Consider the following 10,837-nt stretch of genomic DNA (forward strand, 5'->3'; position numbering starts at 1 on the left):
TCAACAAGTTTTATAAGATTGTAAGTAAATTTGAATTTCAATTTTGCACAGAAATTAAATGATAGATTCCTGAAAATTATAAAATATTGTTCATGCGAAGAAAACAAGTTTTAAATTTTTGTGGGAGAAACAAAACTAAAAACAGAAGCAAAATATGGCAGAGACGGGAGACGAAACACAAGGATCGACGCGTTCGTATGCTGGTTCTACGCGTTCGTATGCAGAAGTTTGTGATGGCAAGATGGTGAGTGGCAAAGTCATGCGGGAGGTTGGACAGGTAACGGTGTTGATGTTGATGTAAAAGGTCATATCAATGAGGATCAAGTACGAATTAAAACGCAATTTTAGTAACGAGACATTCACGTAAAACAAATCACTAAATCGAAATGTGGAATCAAGCGAAGTAAAGATGATTGAAATGCGAAACATCAATTATGGAACAAAAATGCATACTACACGCCTGAAACTATTGAAAAGGAGAAGATCATGATAAACAAATGATAACATCATCCGATGTCATTAATTTACAAAAGCCAAAGTTGCAAATTACACGAAAAGACAATTTTGGACAAACAACATTTCCTAAACAAGAATTACATCAACCGATGTCAATAATTTGAGATTGTCAAAGATACAAAGCAACTGGAAAAGTCAATTTTGGACAAAAATACTGGATTTACGAACAATTCACAATACTCAGCAAATGAGAAGTCAATGCACTCTCAAAACTGACCATAGTCAACTCACAGCTGGGTTATGAAGCATAATTCATGATGGAAACGACAATTGCACTAATCGACGAAATTCAACACCTTAGCCTCGAAAACTGACCAATTGACCAAGTCACTGTGGAATGAATAGCCTCACGATAAAGATAATTTTTGATGGAAGACGACAACGATAACAACCAGCCGATCAACACAGTTCAACAACAACAACAAATTTTGCTTAAAAATGCAATGTTTTTTTTAGGAGAGATAATGAAAATTAATTTCAAATGCAAGTTTATTTAAATCAGTTTCAACGAAAATATTTTTACAAGAGAAGTTCAAAACAGTAATTCAAGTAATTTAACAGGACAGAAGAGCAAAAGAGTAATGAAAATAATTTTACAGTACAAAAATCAAAAGAGCAATTATAATTATAAAGCAATTTACAAGAAAGCACAAGAAGAACAAATTGTAAACCGCACGATCACTACACCCGACAATATTCTATCCATAGATGATCATTTCTTTCCGACGATCATCTAGCTGATAAGTGTGGGGGAGATTAACCGAACCAATTTTTTTTAAATCAATTTTTTATAGCCAGCCAATAAAGTATCTTTTTATGATTTTTTGCAAAGTATTTTTTTTTAAATTATTAACTTTGGGAATATTATTTCAACCTACAAATAACTTTCGATAGATGTTTTTAATGCTTTTCAAGAATACAAACATCTAGCTGGTAAGTGTGGGGGAATGCAGCGACCTCAAATTTAAATCATTAAATTTGTCCATTTTTCGATCCTCACCACAGTTCTGACCATGCGCGCTTACGCAAGCATAAATAATTTTACCCGTCGACTCGCGTTGCGCGACAAATAATTAAGCTTATGTACAGGTGTGGATCATGAGTCATCCTCACCTGAAAAGCCCTTTATTAAATTTCGCCAATTGTTAGGCAATCAAAAAAATGGTTAAGCTTTCAATTATGAATGTGCGATGTTATTACACAGGGGAAATTGAGGGTGTGGCTTAACCAAATTCATTGGCATGTTTGTTCAATGGAGAATTCGACCTTCTCATTATTGACCAACATTTTTGAGAATGTTTTAGGAACATAATTTTGATATTCCAATAACATAATTTAAAGTTTCACGACAATGGTTCGAACCCATGACTTCCGATTTTGAGGTGTACTCACTACACCATACGGAAAGTCATGAAGAATTGCAGAGGTCTGCATAATTTAATTCATGAGGTTCATCGATGCTTCTCATCGAAACGGACCACTTTTAGTAGAACAAAATTTAGTAGAGTTTTCGGGGACTGACTATAAAAACCCCAAAATTCTTGAGGAGGGCAGTTAGTTCCAGTTAGTTCCAGTCAGTTCCAGCCAGTTCAAGCCCAGTCCAGTTCCAGATCCTGAAGAAGCCCCAGACCAGCCGGACCCGCCAGCAGCCACCAGTAGCAGAGGCCCCAGTCCAGCCGGACTTAGCGGTGGAGGCCGCAGTCCGCCGGGACTTAGCCGCTGTGAAGAGTCCGCCGGGACTTAGCCGCTGTGAAGAGTCCGCCGGGACTTAGCCGCTGTGAAGAGTCCGCCGGGACTTAGCCGCTGGGAAGAGTCCGCCGGGACTTAGCCGCCGTGGAGTCAACCAGGGACGTAGCAGAGTTCGGGTCTGGCATGGCTCGGCGAAGAGGTCTGGAGGACAAGTCTGGCTTCAACGTAGAGAACTGGTTCGATGAAGATCTCAATGCAAAGTGATGTGATCGTGCGCGTAAAAGTTGAAAGTGTTACCGCAAAAATGTAATCTTCAAAAAGTGTAATATACAGATAAGTGAAGTTTACTGATCTGTTTTGACTCTACGAGTAAATATCACAAAAATCCTGAAAGCCTAAACCGCTCGGGCCGTTCACTTACTTGTGCAAATACCAGCGACCGAAATAAGCTCTTGGTTGCCCAGTAAGGGATGGTAAAATACCATGAAATCATACCAAAATGATGTATGATCATACCAAAATCTGATTTTCCAAGGGCGCAGGAATACCTCAAAATAAAATCATGGCAATACCAAGTTTTGGTATTCAAGCAATGTTCAAAAATCCAGAAGACCTCAACTTGGTATTGAAATGGTTTAATTTTGAGGTATTATTTTACCCTTTGAATGACATGGTTTGGTTTTGTTGTGCCCTTCCACATACAAGACTTTGGTATGATTTCATGGTATTTTACCATATATTACTGGGCAACCAAGGCCACATTTTGGTCCCTGTTATTTGCCCAAGTAATACCAAAATTTGGTATTCCCGTGTTATTTACCCCTGCTCGGGCAACTATGACAAGTGACGTTTTGTGTTTCTTTTTATGTTTTGATTTTAATTATTGTGAATAAAGTTCTGTTGCGTTACGACACCCGTTGAGACTGGTCGTCGCATCGGGACCTAGAAAGTCGCCGTGTTTTTATTTTGTAGTGTCGTTCTCCCAGTGGTGTTTGCGTCTGCCGTCGTAGTTTCGTTCGTTTCTTGTTCTGGACGTCCCCGCAGAAGTACGCAACGTAGGGGACGATCGGGCCGAACAAATTAAAATAAATAATGGTTTTATTCTTGTGAAGGACGATTACAAGGTGTAGGAGAACGATTTCTGAAAAGTGTAAAACTGAAAAATGTTTTTAAAACACCATAAAATTTGATTTGCTGTGGAGCGGCTTATTCCCAAAATTAGTTGCGATGATTTCGACACTCTTCGAACTATAACGATTTGTTTTTCAATCATTTCGAATTCTTTGAACACAATTCGGCTGCTATTTACAGATATCAGAAGTATTTTGTTTTGTTTTTGAAATTAAATGTACCAGGCTTGAACAAAATAGATAGAGCTGGCTTACAGTATAAAAGTTGGTTTATATGATCAATCTTTTAAACCATATAGCAGATTTTGGCATTTTTGCTGATGGAACTATTTCTTTCATGCCCATGGCAAAATGATGGCCTCGGGGGTACTCTGAAACGGTTACCATCACCTGCAAATTGACAAGGAACTAAAATTCAAACACCAACAGATTTATACAATTAGACAAAAACAAGTAGTAATCTTAATGTAGTGTTTGTTTCAAAAACAGAGTGCATCCAAGAAGGGAATGCGGTCAACGAAAAAAAAACAATCAATTCTATTCCATCCACAAATCCATTCTGCCATACCAGTCAATGATAGTTCAGTTTCCATGAAAACTATTCCAACTGCTATAGCCAGCTATAACATGGTTCAATAACAATAAGATCAATTCTGGAAAGAAGAGTGAATTTGCATTTAAAATGAGCCAATAAATATTTCTTGAAGAAAAAAATAGATTGTTCAAGGTATTAGTTGTGTCAAATTACAAAAAAAAATCCAAAAAATTAAAATGTATCTCGGTATCTCTCAAAGGAAACATTTTCATTTCTGTCGATAATTCTTATTTAAAATTGGCCGGAGAATACGATGGTGAGGTCAAATAAAATAAATAAACAGGGCTGTTTTTTTTCAATTGCACAATACAGGTAGAAAAAATAACTTAGTTTAAATTTTGATCATATAAATGGATTCTACGTTAAATTTCCTTCAAAATTGAGCTTAAGACCAACCTTATAAGATTTGTGGTTCCTGTGCTATCACCGTTTATCAAAAAATCAAATTAGGGGAAAGTGGGGCAAGTGTAACAAGCTAAGGAAATGCTCGTTATAACTCATTAAAAACGTTAAAAAATCTGTCGGATTTTTTAGAAGCATCTTATTCCAGGTCTTGACTAAGACTTTGATAGAACAAGTTTTTAAAAAAAAAATCTGTTTTTTAATGTTAAAAAATTGATTTTAAAATTATTGATTTTTCGTACGTTCTACTCAACTAATGGGGCAAGACGAACAACCAGTTGGGGCAAGAGGAACAATGCATGAAAAAGCATGCTAATTTACTAACAATTGAACTATTATCACTTAGATACATCAGATTAGGATGTATTTGAAACGTTTCTTTCATTTTTAGATAAAAAAATAATATTTTACTAAAAATTTTACCGTTTTTACGAAAAAAAATATTACTTAGATGATAAAAAGTAAATTTTCATGATATTATTATATCGCGTATGGACAATTTTTTAAACAATTGTTCATCAGTTTTTAAGAACTTTTTTGTATTTTTTTCACAATAAAATATGTTGCTGCAGCAATTCGTATTTTTTTCCATACTAAAAATCCATATACACTTGCCCCACCTTAACAAGATTTATTAAAAGCTCTCTACAAAAATAACCAAGACATAAAGCATACTTTATAATACGTGCAAGTCATTGGTAGGGACACAACTGATCTAGGAAAAATAGCATTTTGATAAAATGAGCCTTAAAACGAACCCTAAGCCTTATTTTGTACTTTCCAAATATTATAAGGAAACAAAGGTTTTGAAAAAAACTTCATTCAATTTTATGCCCCGTGGCGTTTACGTCGTTTTGGCGGTTATGTGGTAGTAGAATCAGCTAATTGCTTTGCTAGCAACAATTCCTCATACTGGAAATAATCAAAATTGTAAAAATTACGGCCTTACTAGCGATTGTTCCTCTTGCCCCATATGGTCGTCTTGCCCCACCTTCGCTCTACAGCATTGCCTTGGCGTTGTCGATTACGAGATTCCTACTCGAAACTAGGTGTCCGAAGGCTTGATTGTTGAGGCAATTGCAAACCTGTTTTTACACCTTAGCTTCCATCCACCCCGGGATTCAAACTGACGAACCTTTTGGATTGTGAGTCCAACTGCCTACCAGCGACTCCACCGAGGCAGGGCCCAGGGAGACGACTCCTACACCTGGACTGAGCTAACGACCTAACCTCTAGGTTAGACCGGGGCCAACATTTACTTCCCCATTCGACGGAAGGCGTGATCAGACAAATCTCGTCCCGAAAAATGCCACCGGGACCGTCTGGGATCGAACCCAGGCCGACTGGGTGAGAGGCAATCACGCTTACCCCTACACCACGGTCACCGTTTATATAGGTTTATAATAGGAGTTGCACTCAAAAATCGCCAAAAAGTCGATTTTTTTTGGGACAAACTTGCCATGCGTTTTTCTCAGCTTGGGACATTTGTGCGAACAGTTAAGTTTTCACGAATAAACTGGATTTCCTCCTGATTACTAGAACAAAGTACTGGATGTTTCAGGCTTTTCTGAAAGAGCACACGATTTTAAACCCAACTGCATTAATAACTCAAAAATGATGAAAATGCATATGGGACATTGATGCGAACTGGGGCTGTATATAATCTTTAAATAAAAAACATAACGCAGACTGAATATCAATATTAAACAGGACAAACAATGAACGAAAAAAGATCTAAGAGGATGAGGCGAGAATCGAACCCACACCCAACTGGCAGTCGCATGATTGTGATGCATGGCGGCATGAAAGTATATCAGAATCTGCATGAAAACTGTCCCCATGCATTTTTTGCGATATAGGGGTATGACATTTTTGCCCGTTACCGACAATTATCGACATTACCGACGGCTTTTTGGTTGTATTTCACAAAAAAAAACCCTTAACAGAACGAGGATTGAACCACCAACTTCTTGGTTATTGATCCGACATGCTACCACTGATAAAAAGTGTGTGAAAGAGCACCAACATATGCTTCTCTTTGGAGTGTTGCTCGGGGACGGGCCAGCATTATATGTGTTGGTGAGAATTGCAGATCGCTGAAATCGCGGGCAAAAATGATCTACTGGCTTGCTGCAAAAAATGTTATAAAATGTGACATTTTCTGCAGCAAATCCACTGTTGCAGATTTTGAGATATATTTTTCCTTTGGGTGTGGAAAAGTTATAAACCTGCTTCGGTAAAATCGCTGATCAGCAGATGCACTCACAATCCAAAGGTTGTCAGTTCGAATCCCGGGGTGAATGGGAGCTAAGGTGTATGAATAGGTTTGGATTGTCTCATTGTTTCAAGCTTTTGGACACTTTGTTTCTAGTTTGAATCTTGCAATAGGGGGATGGCGTCGCTATTTTTAGACCACGTTTTCCACTTTTTCTCATCGAAACCGACTACTTTATCGACTTCATTTTGCTGGGCGAGATAGGACGCCGTCTATTTTTAGACGATGAGTCAGCACTTTTCCACTCTTGCACTTAAAAAAACCAGATGGCAGCACGATGTAACGCCACGTCCCTATAGAGAACGCCAAGCCGTAGAGCGAACAATAGGGGGATGGCGTCGCTATTTTTAGACCACGTTTTCCACTTTTTCTCATCGAAACCGACTACTTTATCCATTTAATTTTGCTGAGCGAGATAGGACGCCGTCTATTTTTAGATGATGACTCAGCACTTTTACACTCTTGCGCTTAAAATAACCCGGTGGCAGCACGATGTAACGCCACGTCGCTATTTACGCGTGTGTGTGTGTGTGTGTGTGTGTGTGTGTGTGTGTGTGTGTGTGTGTGTGTGTGTGAGTGCGTGTAACCAACCAAACGGGGCCATGCGGATTATATACATGCAAATAACTCGCATAGGCATTTGGATGGTGTTAGCTCTGCTGAGCTTCAGTGACCCATTTTTACGCAGGCTAGACGTGCGCTTGGTACCTCAGCTTAAATCGACAAGCCCCGCCCTAAAGAACGTTTGGATCAAGCGGATTCAAACGTTATTTAGAACTTCCCTTGCCGGGACCGTGGTGTAGGAGTAAGCGAGGTTGCCTCTCACCCAGTCGGCCTTGGTTCGATTCCAGAAGGTCCCGGTGGCAAATTTTGAGACGAGATTTGTCTGATCACGTCCGTCCGTCGGACGGGGAAGTAAATGTTGGCCCGGGTCTAACCTACAGATTAGGTCGTTAGCTCAGTCCAGGTGTCTCGGCGGAGTCGCTTGTAGGCAGTTGGACTCAAAATAAAAAAAACCGTCAGTTTGAATCCCGGGGTGGATGGAACCTAAGGTGTAAAAAGAGGTTTGCAATTGCCTTAACAATCAAGCCTTCAGACACATAGTTTCGATTAGGAATCTCGTAATTGAGAACGCCAAGGCAATGCTGTGGAGCGAATAGTTTTATTTTTTTAACCCTTGTCAAATGGACAAAGACCCAGTGCGTATATAGTTAGTTAGTACATATCTTGTATGCTAATCTGGAACTGTATGTTGTTGAATTTGTAAACTTTTGAATGTTTCCAAAATCGTCAATATTTTTTCCGAAATTGAACAACAATGTTGTCGATTTTTAAAACATTTACAGCGAAATCGAAAAAATATGGACGATTTTAGAAACATTTCAATGTTTACTAATTCGACAACATAGAGTTACCGGATATGCTTACAGGATTTCTATCCGTGTAGTAACAGTTTTCCTAATTCCAATCATAGCTCCCCAAGCCGTGACTCGAGCAACTTTGATGTTTCTTTTTATGTTCAGAGTTTCAAGAATTTATATTTCGTAAACTTTCTCGTTGGGGGCAGATGGCGAACACCGTAACCAGTCAGCCACGGCCGCTCCCAAAAGTGGAATATTTTAACATTGTGTCATTAATTGATAACATTTTATAATTTACATGATCTTACTATAATTTACATTTGAAACCAATCATCAGATAATAATATTTTTTAATGACTTCGATCACAGTACAATTATATTTTGTATCCTCAAGATTGGAACTGTCAATCTACATTCAATGATGTATACAAGTCTTCTTAAAATATTCAGTAAACAAGTAGGGTTTTGTCATGTATTGGGAAAAAAGATCATAAAGTTGCACTAAAATGAGCCTCTTTTGGTTGATTTGCATCCAACTGAATACAACTACAAAATTTATTCGCCTCTTCAGAACCTTGCCCGATTCATTGCACAACTATTGTTGTGTATAATATTCTGTACAAACAACCCATCCGTAACTGCACACAGCAGCTAAATTTGGCCATTTTACATGAAATCAATCTCTTACGCAGCACAGCACGCCTCTGTTTTGCTGCAGTCACTTAAACAAGACTTTTTATTGTCCACCATCAGAAGAATTCCAACCCACCCTGTCCTACCTGTCAGTTCAAACCGCGTCCTTTCCCGCGTCAAACTCGAACTGGTTCGCTGTCGGTGGCGTGAGTGAGCTACGCAATTTTCAAGTTCTTCGCTGCAGCAACCAACCCTAACCGCCCAAGTTCAAGATCAAGATTTGTGCAACAGTTGTGCGAACTACCGATCGGCTGTATCAACTAGTACTGTCACCTGGGGCGAATCGGAACTACAGTCTGAATAGGGACCGCATGTTTTAGAACACTTAAAAGCATCAAATTTGGAAATGAATGAACACATTTTGTTGCTCTGATCTGGTCTGGTCTAACCGAAACTACTTCAAAAAAGCAAAATATTAGACTGTAACATTGCTCAAACTGCTGTCCCGATTCGCTCCATGTGTCCCAATTCGCCCCAGATGACGGTACCTATACTTGCCGGCGATCGACTCTTCAAGCCACAGCTGATTCTGACGGTCGGTGAACGGCAGCAGGGCAGCGCAGTCACATTAAACTTTGCTTGGTAACTTCTGGTCATGGATCTGATCTCTGTTGCAGCATAGTAAGAGAGACACATTCTCTGTGCACTAGTTTTCGATTGTTGAACTGTGGTAAAAACAAGTTTAATGGCCGTTAACGATCCGAAAGAAACCTTTTTTGTAATGCACCACGATGCAGAATTATGGTATCGTTCGTTTTTCAGCAAAAAGTGTTGTTCATCATTCGTACAGACAATTTTTGGGTGTATAAAGTTTGACTTAAACTTTTCAGCACGTCGTCGTTTGTGTGATATATTGTGACAGGTCCTATGATTATTCAGCAGACGTGGATAAATGTAAGACTCGTGCTGAAAAATCTTCATTTTGGCAAACGCACCCGACAGAATTTAACCAATTAAATACAAGTAATTATTTTTGCCAACAATTCCCAGCTCTACCATAACTTGCAAGAACTAGTAAAAGGAAGTCCCCGACCTTGGGAAAACTCGCAGCCGCAACAGCAGCAGCAGCTGCAGCTATTTGATGTAATGATGAGTTGTAACCGCTATTGAAATTTCCAAGAAATCATGTGTACGCATTGATGAACAGGATTCAATGGTCGCTGATTCATTATGACATCTTGTTTATGAGACGTTTCCCGCGACTCTTGCATCTGTTTGCTGATTCAAAGTGATGTTACTTATATACAATTTTCAATTTTGTGTTTCCGCCAGGTAAAAATCATTTCAAATCAATACGATTTACTACCATCATCTTGTAGGCATCTAATTTCTGAACAATTTAGCTTTGTTATTAGCTTTGTCACTTCAGTGCCAAAATTCAATCATTTTAGTAAAATAAAAATGGCGAATTAACAAAATTCCTTATGAAAACTCAATTTGAGCATGAGCGTAAGCATGATTGACTAAAATTCCTTATGAAAACTCAATTTTGTCACTTACTTCTACTTCTTTTAAGAAAATAATTAGCTGTTAGGAAACAGTTCCCAACCCGGGCAGACGGCAATAACAAAATTCATGCCATTTCAATAACAAATACTGTTAAAATAACAGAAAATGTTATGGAATCTTCTTGAAAAATCTATTATCGCATAAGAGTTTAATAACAGTTTATGTTATCATAACAAAATTTGTTATTGGTCTGATATTGGTTGAAAGCCAAAACAACTTAGGAATAACATTTTTTGTTATGGAAGAATACCGCCAATTGTTATTAGGATGATCGGATTAGTTGTTAAGGGTGCACAGCAACGAAGGATGTTGTTGTCTTCTTATTCCAAAATTGTCAAACTTACGGACCCAATCCTGCAACTACGGGATTGTAAAATTAGTGAAACTTTGTTGTAAATTACTTTGTGGACAGTATTTTAGTGGAAGAATCAAAAAATATTTCGATAGTACCCGTAGTTTTGAAGATACTAAAATGTCTGCAACAAAAATCTGGGTGCAAAAGTTCTGGTTGCTGTGCACCGTTAAAATAACAAAAAATAATAACAAAGATTTGTTTGAAGAATACCGTAAACTGAGGTCAATCGGGACACATGGGGCGAATTGGGACAGCAGTTTTAACCATGTTGGAGCACAGTATTTTGATTTTTCTGTTTGGTTTCGGTTAAAA

The sequence above is a fragment of the Culex pipiens genome, chromosome 1, assembly GCF_016801865.2.
Source record: "Culex pipiens pallens isolate TS chromosome 1, TS_CPP_V2, whole genome shotgun sequence".
NCBI lineage: Eukaryota > Metazoa > Arthropoda > Insecta > Diptera > Culicidae > Culex > Culex pipiens.